The following is an 11,159-nucleotide window of genomic DNA, read 5'->3' as shown; positions in this document are numbered from 1 at the left end:
AAAGACTCATATCAACATTGTCATCACTGGACACATAGATTCAGGCAAGTCTACCATTACTGGCCATCTAATCTACAAATGAAGTGGCATCAACAAAAGAACCATTGAAAAATTTGAGAAGGAGACTGCTGAGATGGGAAGGGCTCCTTCAAGCATGTCTGGGTCTTGGATAAACTGAAAGCTGAGCGTGAATGTGATATCACCATTGATAACTCCTTGTGGAACTTCTACACCAGCAGGTACTACATGACTATCATTGATGCCCCAGGACACAGTGACATCATCAAAAACATGAGTACAGGGACATCTCAGGCTGACTGTGCTGTCCTGATTGTTGCTGCTGGTGTTGGTGATTTGAAGCTGGTATCTCCAAGAATGGGAAGACCTGAGACCATGCCCTTCTGGCTTACACACTGGGTGTGAAAACACTAATTGTTGGTGTTAACAAAATGGATTCCACTGAGCCACCCGACAGCTAGAAGAGATATGAGGAAATCATTAAGGAAGTCAGCACTTACATTAGGAAAATTGGCTATAACCATAACACAGTAGCATTTGTGCCAATTTCTGGTTGGAATGATGACAACATGCTAGAGCCAAGTGCTAATATGCCTTGATTCAAGAGTTGGAAAGTCACCCGTAAGGATGACAATGCTAGTAGAACCATGTTGCTTGAGGCTCTGGGCTGCACCCTACCACCAACTCATCCAATTGGCAAGCCCTTGCACCTGCCTCTCCAGGATGTCTATAAAATTGGTTGTATTGGTACAGTTCCTGTTGGCCAAGTAGAGACTGGTGTTCTCAAACCTGATATAGTGGTCACCTTTGCTCCAGTCAATGTTACAACTGAAGTAAAATCTGTCGAAATGCATCATGAAGCATTGAGTGAAGTTTTTCCTGGAGACAATGTGGGCTTCAATGTCAAGAATGTGTCTGTCAAGGATGTTCATTGTAGCAACATTGCTGGTGACAGCAAGAACGACCCACCAATGGAAGCAGCTGGCTTCACTGCTCAGGTGATTATCCTGAACCATTCAATACTGGCGATGCCCCTGTACTGGATTGCCACACAGCTCACATTGCATGCAAGTTTGCTGAGCTGAAGGAAAAGATTGATCACCATTCTGGTAAATAGCTGGAAGATGGCCCTAAATTCTTAAAGTCTGGTGATGCTGCCATCGTTGATATGGTTCCTGGCAAACCCATATGTGTTGAGAATTTCTCAGAATATCCACCTCTGAGTTGCTTTGCTGTTTGTGATATGAGACAGACAGTTGTGGTGGGTGTCATCAAAGTAGTGGACAAGAAGGCTGCTGGAGATGGGAAGGTCACCAAGTCTGCCCAGAAAGCTTAGAAGGCTAAATGAATATTACCCCTAATATCGGCCACCTGTCTTCATCAGCAGCAGAGAAAAAACAGTCTCAGAACTGTTTGTTTCAATTGACCATTTAAGTTTAGTAGTAAAAGACTGGTTAATGATAATAATGCATCATAAAACCTTCAGAACAAAAGGTGAATGTTTTGTGGACCACTTTGGTTTTCTTTTGTGTGTGTGGCAATTTTATGTTATTAGTTTTTAAAATCAGTACTTTTTAATGGAAACAACTTGACCAAAAATTTGTCACAGAATTTTGAGACCCATTAAAAGAGTTTAATGAGAAGACAAAATAATAAAATTAAAAAAAAGAAATAGAAGCACAACTGACAGAACCTAAAGAAATGGAAGTCTATGAATTGCCTATGAATTGCCTAAAAAGAAAATTTAAAAGCAGCCGGGCGTGGTGGCTCAAGCCTGTAATCCCAGCACTTTGGGAGGCCGAGGCGGGTGGATAACGAGGTCGAGAGATCGAGACCATCCTGGTCAACATGGTGAAACCCTGTCTCTACTAAAAATACAAAAAGTTAGCTGGGCATGGTGGCACGTGCCTGTAATCCCAGCTACTCAGGAGGCTGAGGCAGGAGAATTGCCTGAACCCAGGAGACGGAGGTTGCGGTGAGCCGAGATCGCGCCATTGCACTCCAGCCTGGGTAACAAGAGTGAAACTCCGTCTCAAAAAAAAAAAAAAAAATTTAAAAGCTTATTTTAAAGAATCTCAGTGAGTTATGACAAAACAGAGATAGACAATGAAAGATAACATGAAAACAATCTTCAAACAAAATGAGAGGTTCAACAAAGAGATGTAAATCATAAAAAGAGTCAAACCAAAATTCTGGAGCTCAAAACTGCAATGACTGATCTAAAAACTTCCATGGAGAACTTTGACAGTAGAGTTAATCAAACAGAGGAAAAAATCAGTGGGTTCAAGTAAAGGTCATTTGAGATTACTCCATTAGAGTAACATAAAGAAAAAATAATGAAAAAGAGTAAAGAAAGCCTACAAGACTTACGTATGGGACACTATCAAGGGGGCAAACATGCATTACAAGAGCCCCAGTGGAACTAAAAAAGAGAGAAAGGAAGAAAGTTTATTTAAAGAAATAATGACAGAAAACTTACAAAATCTGAAGAGGGAAATGAATATCAAAATCCATAAAGTCCAAAGAATCTCAAACAAAGATAAAGAAAGTGATGTCCAATCTTTTGGCTTCCCTGGGCCACACTGGAAGAAGAATAGTCTTGAGTCACACATAAAATACTCTTACACTAACACTAACAATAGCTGATGAGTTAAAAAATATATAATAATGTATTTTAAAATCTTACAAATTTGTATTGGACCACATTCAAAGCCATCCTGGGCCATATGCCACCCATGCGCCATGGGTTAGACAACCTTGAGTAAAGAGATCTTGAAGGGCTGCGTTATAGAAGCTTCTCTTCCTGGGTCCACCATGGGTATGGTTTGAAAGGCAGGAGTTTTCTGGCTCCACGCTTTCATCCAGGAACCAGAGGTGTTTCAAATGTAAAGTTCTTTGTCTGGGTTTCCCCGCATGAGCTAGGTAGGGAAACCCAGGTAAGGCTCCTTTGTCTGACAAAACCCACTGAAAGCTCTGGGAGCATGGGACTCTGTAACTAAGAGTTGTGGCCCAAGCAGTCAGTCCGGTATCAGAGTCAAAGATCAATCACTCCAGAGGAAGTTTGAAAGAACTCCTCTCATTGGACAAGAACATGAATGGGGAGGAAATAACTCAAGGGTTAAACTCCAGCTATTCCTACCCATATGGATTCCTTCTCTGGGTCCCCTCCCATGACAGCATGGTAGCTGTCTTTCTTTCTCTCTCTGTCTAATAAAATGCTTTCCTGCAAAACTCTTTGGGTCCATGATATTTATTTGAATGGCAAACTTCCCATGCCTCTGGGGCCCCTTTCCACATTCTTTAGGGTTAGCAAGGCCAAGAACCTCCAATCTCTGGGAGTTGGATATGCTCCCCTGGTTACAATCTGAGACATTTTATAATCAAATTCTTAAATCAAAGAGAGAATTTTGAAAGTAATAAGAGAAAAGAAACTAATTAATTCAATAAAAATTCTATAAGGCTATCAACAGATTTCTCAGCAGAAATTTACAGGCCAGGGGAGAAGTGAAAGTGGAATGACATACTCAAAGTGCTAAAAGAACAAAAAGCAAACTTACCAAACAACAATACTACAGTCAGCAAAAATGTTCTTCACAAAGGAAGGTGAAATAAAAACGTTTCCAGATAAACCTGTGGGAGTTCATCACCACGGAACCTGCCTAATGAGAAACGGTAAAGAAAGTATAGGAATGTAAAAAGCTTATTGTAAAGGTAAGAATGTAGTCAAATTTAGCATTTCCTAATTCTGTAACAGTGTTGCATAAATCATTTGTAACTCTAGAATGATAATTGAAAGGCAAAAGTATTAAAAATGAATATAGGTATAATAATTCGTTAGTGGATAGACAATATATAAAGACTGTAAATTGTGAAACTCACATCATAAAATATGGGAAGAAAAGTTGATGTTTATAGCTTTCATTGTGATGAAGTTAAGTTGTTATCAGCTTCAGATAAACTCATAACTATAAAATGTTTTGTGTAAGCCTGACGATAATCACAAAAACATCTCAAAACCTATCATAGATATAAAAAAATTACTACCACTACAAAAAAATCAAATCATAAAGGGAAACAGCAAAAGAAAAAAAAAGGAACAAAAGAACTATAAAATAGTTAGAAAACTATTAAAATGGCTGTAGTAAGTCCTTAAATAATAATTATTTAAAATAATTATTTTAAACGTAAATTAATTAAATTATTCAATTAAAAGACACAGATAACTGAATGAATAAAAACACAAGATCCAACTATATGCTGCCTACGTAACAGTCACTTAGCTTTAAGGACACATATAGGCTGAAAGTGAAGTGATAAAAAAAGATATGCAAATAAAAGAAAAATGAGGGCAGGTGTGGCTATACTTAAATATTTTCTATTGCTTTATTAGTCCCTATTTTATTTATTTTGTCTCCAATCTTTATCAGTTCTTTCCTTTTTCTGACTTAGTTTGTTCTTCATTTTCTAGCTCCTTGAGGTCTACAGTTAGATTGTTCGTACGAGGTCTTTTTTCCTTAATGTAGGTATTTATGCTTATAAGTCAGAGACAAAGAAGATTATTATACAATAATAAGTGATTAATTCATCAAGAATATATAGTAGTTGTAAATATATATACACCCAACTTCAGAGTGCCTACATATGTAAAGTGCATATTAACAGAACTGAAGGGAGAAATAGCAATGAAATAATACTAGGGAAATAGAACACCCTACTTTCAACAACAAATAAATTATTCAGATAGAAAGTCAATAAGGAAACTTTGAATTTGAACTACACTTTAGACCAAGTAAGTCTAACAGACATATATGGGACATTCTATCCAGAAATGAAAAATACACATTATTTTCAAGTCATATTGAACATTCTCCAGGATAGAACATATACTACAAAGCAAATCTTAGAAATTTAAGAATATTTAAATAATAACTGAGTATCTTTTCTGATCACAATAGTATTAAACTAGAAATTAATGAGAAGAGGAAAATTGAAAATGCACAAATAAGTGGAAATAAAACAACAGACACCTAAAAAAGAAATTACTGAAAGAGGAAATCAAAATGGAAGTCAATCAAAAATATCTTCACACAAATGAATATGTAAATACAATATACCAAATATTATGGAATATAGCAAAGCAGTTCTAAAAAATAAATGTAAAACAATACATGCTTATATTAAGAATAAAAAAATCTCAAAGAACCAATCAAACTTTATACTTCAAGAAAATAGAAATGAAGAACAACCTAAGCCCAAAATCAGAAAAAGAAATAAAATAATAAATATTAGAGCCAAAATAAATAAAAGAGGAACTAGTGTAAGAGTAGAAAAGGCCAAATAAACTAAGAAGTGTTCTTTTGAAAAGATAAATAAAATAGACAAATCTTTAGCTAGACTAACAACAACAACAACAACAACAACAAAAAAAAAAAAAAAAAAAAAAAAAAAAAAAAAAAAAAAAAACAGAGAAGACCTAAATAAGTAAAATGAAAGAGGAGACAATACAACTGACATTGCTGAAGTACAGAGGATCAGAGGAAACTATTATGAACAATTATACACCAATAACTTTGATAACCTAGAAGAAATGGATAAATTCACAGATGCATATAACTCACAAAAACTAAATCATGAAGAAAAAGAGAATGTGAACAGATCAATAATGAATAGGGACACTGAATCAGTAATCAAAACCTCCCACCAAAGAAAAGCTCAGGACCTAATGGCCTACAGGTGAGTTCCACCAAACACTTAAAGAATAAATGCCAATTCTTCTCAAACTTTTTCAGACTAATGAAGACAAAGTAATACTTTCACATTCATTTTACATAGCCATAATTACCCTGATATCAACTCAAATCCAGGCAAGGATACTACAAGAAAAGAGAATTAAAGGCCAATATCCAAGATAAACATATATGCAAGAATCCTCAACAAAATGCTAGCAAACTGAATTCAACAGTGCAGTAAAGGATCATATAGCATGTTTCTATCTGAGATGCAAGAATGGTTCAACATACACAAATAAATAAATGTGGCACATCATATTAACAAAATAAAGGATAAGTATCATATGACCATCTCAATAGCTTCAGAAGAGGCATCACAAAATTTAAGTATCTTCTATGGTCAAACTCCCAACAAATTAAGTATAAGAAGTATTTACCTCATTATAATAGACGCCATTTATGACAAATCCAGAACTAAGTGGTGGGAAGCTGAAAGATTTTTCTGTAAAGTTGGAGCAAGACTGTGGGCATAACGGCTCATGCCTGTAATCCCAGCACTTTGGGAGGCTGAAGCAGGTGGATCACAAGGTCACGAGATCAAGACCATCCTGGCTAACACCATGAAACTCTGTCTCTACTAAAAATACAAAAAATAGTCAGCCATCGTGACAGTCCCAGCTACAAGGGGAGGCTGAGGCAGGAGAATCACTTGAACCCAGGAAGTGGAGGTTGCATTGAACCAATATCATGCCACTGCACTCCAACCTGGTGACAGAGTGAGACTTCGTCTAAAAAAAAAAAAAAAAAAAAAAAAAAAAAAAAAAAATCTGGAGCATGACAAGGATACTCACTCTTATCACTTCTATTCAATACAGCACTAGAAATCCTAGCAAGAGCATTTAGGCAAGAAAAAGAAATAAAAGGCATGCAAAATAGAAAAGAAGAAGAGAGTGAACTGTTTTTGTTTACAAATGGCATAATTATATAGATATAGAGAACATTAGAATCCCACTAAAAACTGTTAGAAATCAACTGTTTCAGTGAAGGTGCAAGGTAAAACAATGTACATCTAAAAACCTGTGGCATTTCTATATACTAACAAAAAAAGCTGTTAGATAAAAAGGAACAAATCAATCACATTTGTAATGGCATCAAAAAGAATGAAATATTTAGGAATAAATTTAACTAGGGAGGTGAAAAGTCTGTACACTAAAAACTATACAATGTTGATGAAAGAAATTGAAGAAGACAGAAGTAGAAAGATATTCTGTGCTCATTAATTGGAAGAATTAATATTATTGAAATGTTCATATTACCCAAGGCAATCCACAGACTCAATAGAATTCCTTTAAAATTTCCAATATTTTTTACTGACATAGAAAAAATCCTAAAATTTATATAGAACCGTACAAGACCTTGAATAGATAAAGCAATCTTGAACAAAAAGAACAAAGCTGGAGGCATTTCTTTACCTGATTTCGAGATATACTACAAAGCTATAGTAATCAAAATAGCATGGTACTTGTATAAAAACAGTCATATAGATCAGTGTAACAGAATAGGGAGCCAAGAAATAAATCCACACATTTACAGTCAATGGATTTGCAGCAAAGACACCAAGAACACACAATGGGTAAAGGACAGCCTTTTCAATAAGTTGCGCAGGAAAACTAGATATTCACACACAGAATAATGAAATTAGACCTTGCCTCACACTATATACATAAATACAGTCAAAGTGGATTAAAGACATAAGTAAAACCTGAGATTGTAAAACTACTAGAAGAAAACAGAGAGAAAGCTCTATGACTTTGGTCTGGGCAATTTTTTGGATATGATCCCAAAAGCACAGGAAACAAAAGCAAAAATAGAGAAGTGATATTACATCAAACTAACAAGCTTCTGCTGCACAGCAAAGGAAACGATCAACAGAGTGAAGAGACAACCTAAATAATGAGACAGAATATTTGCAAATCATATGATTCCTAAAGAGTTTATATTCAAAATACATAAGAAACTCAAACAACTTTATAGCAAGCAAACAACCCAATTAAAAATGTGCAAAGAAGCTGAATAGACATTTCTGCAAAGAGGGCATACTAATGGCCACCAGATATACACAAAAATGTTCAACATTACTAATTATCAGGAAAATGGAATTCAGAACCACAATGAGGTATCACCTCCCACCTGCTAGAATAGCTGTTATCAAACATTTAAAAAAAAAATAAGTATTTTTTAGGATTTGGAAAAACGAACCTTTGTACATGGCTGGTGTGAAGTAAGCTAGTTTAGTCATTATGAAAATAGCATGCCGATTTCACAAAAAAATTAAAAATAGAGCTACTATAATATGCAGAAATTCTATTTCTGGGCATATATCCAGAGGAAATAAAATCCATGTCATTAATATATCATATTTCCATGTCTACTGCAGCATTCTTTATAGTAGCCAAGAGATGGAATCAATGTAATGTTCATGGACCCATAATGTTATATACTTAGACTATTATATATGTAGAATACTATCTATATTATTATATATAGACTATTAGATTATGATATATATATGTGTGTGTGTGTGTATATATATATATATATATATATATATATAGTCTATATAATATACATTTTATATACACAGGAATAGTATTTAGTCTTTAAAAAGAAGGATATCCAATTATTTGGGCAACAGAGGTAAACCTGGAGTACTTTACGTTAAGTGAAATAAGCCAGGCACAGAAGGACAAATACTCAAATGTGGAATCTAAAAAAGCAGAACTCATAGAAGCAGAGAGTAGAATGGTGGTTGCCAGAGACTGGGAATGGTGAGAAAAATAGGATGATATTAGTCAAAGGGTACAAAATTTTAGTTATGCAGCATGAATATGTTCTAGAGAGCTACTGCATAACATAATGACTATAGTTAATAATACTGTATTGTATACTCGAAATTTGCTGAGTGTAAATTTTTAAATGTTCTCACTACACAAAAAAGGGTAACTATGTGAGATAACGAATATGTTAATTAACTTAATTGTGGTACTCATTTCACAATGTATATGCATGTTAAACATATTATATACCTTCAATATACACAGCTTTTATTTGTAAGACCTCAATAAAGCTGAGAAAAAAAGAAACACTTCTTTCTGTAAAAGGTCCAGATAAAACATAAGCAACTTTTATCCACTAAATAAGCTAAAACACTATGATTAGCCTTAGTACTTTTTTTTCTATATTAAGATTTTCTTTGTGAACGATTCTATTATTTTATAAATACTTATTTTTTTCTTTACTATTCCTAATTCGCTTAGATTTTATTTTTACTTGTCTTTTGCATTTGCTGGAAGCTTCAATGATCCGTGTATTTTTATGTAGTCAATCAATTACACATTGGACATGAAATCAATGATATTTTAAAATCCTTAATAAGAGCTTAAAAGGAATCCCAAGAAGACCCTGCAAGCCTCAAACCTCAACTCTATTAGATGGTAAGGATCAACAATGAACCTCATGGTTCACTTGCTTTTGCTTCCTTCATTCATATAAGTAAATATATCTGAAATAGGTTTTTTTTTGTTACCTAATTAGATCAGCTAACGATTTTAATTGATTTCGGTTTTCATATAATGAAAAATAACTGCAAACAGACTATTTTTTATAGTCTGCCTGGTCGTTTTGGCCTTTGTTATTGTTTTTAGCGTTAGGTGTAATGTTATAGATGCCATCACCCAACTCATACAGCCCACTGATTTCCATGCTCATTGGCATTAACAGGGGCATGGTGGGTTCTCTATATGAAGCACAGAATAAATTCTAGAAAACTAAACAGAAGAGCCATTCTCTCACATGCGAAAGGCATAATGAACTATGCTAATACTGTTCAGCAGCACAGAGGACCCACTGGATCTACATTAAGGTAAAAAAAAAGGATTTCAGAATTAACTCAGCAAATTGACGTTAATGTGACTGAAAATTTCTTCTCTTAGAATGGCAAATACTCCTTATAAAATCTTATTTATACTTAACTCACTTGCCAACATGGTTTATCTCTAAATTGCATAAATAGCATTCTTGCTTTTCAAATTATCTCAAATGCTTTACTAATAGACTCTAAATTAATAAGGATTTTCTGTATTTCAGCTATTGCATAATTAAACAGGCAACATTTTGTCAGCTTAGAATTAAAGACTTTCAGTTGTTTAAAAACACTAAAAATAACAAAACTTAATAAAATATAAACTATATTAGAGCATCACTTTCCTGAATTTTTATGCACTATGATAGAAACATAAAATAAAAAAACAGAAGACCTTCTTTGTTACATGTAGAAAATTTTCTATTTTATGTTGCTTCTCAGCAAGAAAACATTTTCAAATGAATGTACAAAATAATGAAATCAAGGAATGCTTAAAATCATTACCCTGAACTTAGCCTTTCCATGTTCTCTATGTAAGTATTAATCGTAAAAAGTGGTATGAAGAAGTGGTGATACAAGATCATACATAACAACAACAAAACAAGTCTTTGGAGTGAACTTTGAAGAATGCTTTTAATAAATTGTATTATTTCAGTTTTAAATATGTGCGTATGTAATTTTTAAAGTAGTTGTTACTAAGCGTCATCTTACGTGACAATAGCTGCTCTCAGGCATGTGTTCTGCCTCTGCACGTGCTGCTTCTCTGATTATGAAAGCGAGTTTCTGATGAGCCGGTTTCAGGGGATCTGGCTGAGTTTACAGCAGCAAGTGGAAAGCATTTCAAGCGCTGCCTTCTAGCATGTAAACACACAGGGCATGTGGGTGTCGCGTTCACACCCCGCTCTGGACTGAGCAGTCTCCAGACTATTCCAACCAGATCAGAAGTTGCAACCTGGGGTCCATGAATAGGTTTTGTCTTCGGAATCCCTGACATTGTATTCATCTTTCAGTTATCTCTCTCTCTCACTGTTTACTTTTTATTTTTAAGGAAGACAACTCAGATGTTTCTATCAGCGTCTCAGGGGCGTCTATGACTTGAGGAGGTGAAAGCGCTCCTTAGTTAGAGGAAGACAAAATCACACCTCTGAGTAACCCTCTGTTGTGTTGGACACGGTCCGCTTTTCTCAGGACCTGTGACCAGGTACAGACGTTTACCAAAACAGAGAAGGAAAGCATCTCTGCACATTCGCCCAAACCCTGCGCCATCTTTAAACATGTTAAAATTCCAGAGTTTGGAGTGTTTTTTTTTTTTTTTTTTTTTTTCACAGCAGGAGGAAAATCCTAGGAATTGCTTCATAAAAAAACCTAGGCAGCCCTGGAGTCAAAGCCAGTCCCCGGCCCAGTCCCAGCCGGCAGCCTCCTCTTTCCTTTTTTTTTTTTTTTGAGACGGAGTTTCGCTCTTGTTACCCAGGCTGGAGTGCAATGGCGCG

The 11,159-nt window shown here is 35.0% G+C and overlaps 1 pseudogene; it reads right to left on the bottom strand.

Annotated features, from left to right (window-relative positions):
* Positions 1 to 692: 692 nt before the first annotated feature.
* Positions 693 to 10,935, bottom strand: LOC141579992 (uncharacterized; annotated as a pseudogene).
* Between the last annotated feature and the right edge of the window lie 224 nt (positions 10,936 to 11,159).

This window comes from Saimiri boliviensis, chromosome 10 (assembly GCF_048565385.1).
Source record: "Saimiri boliviensis isolate mSaiBol1 chromosome 10, mSaiBol1.pri, whole genome shotgun sequence".
Lineage (NCBI taxonomy): Eukaryota > Metazoa > Chordata > Mammalia > Primates > Cebidae > Saimiri > Saimiri boliviensis.
This window is presented reverse-complemented; position numbering and strand designations above follow the sequence as displayed.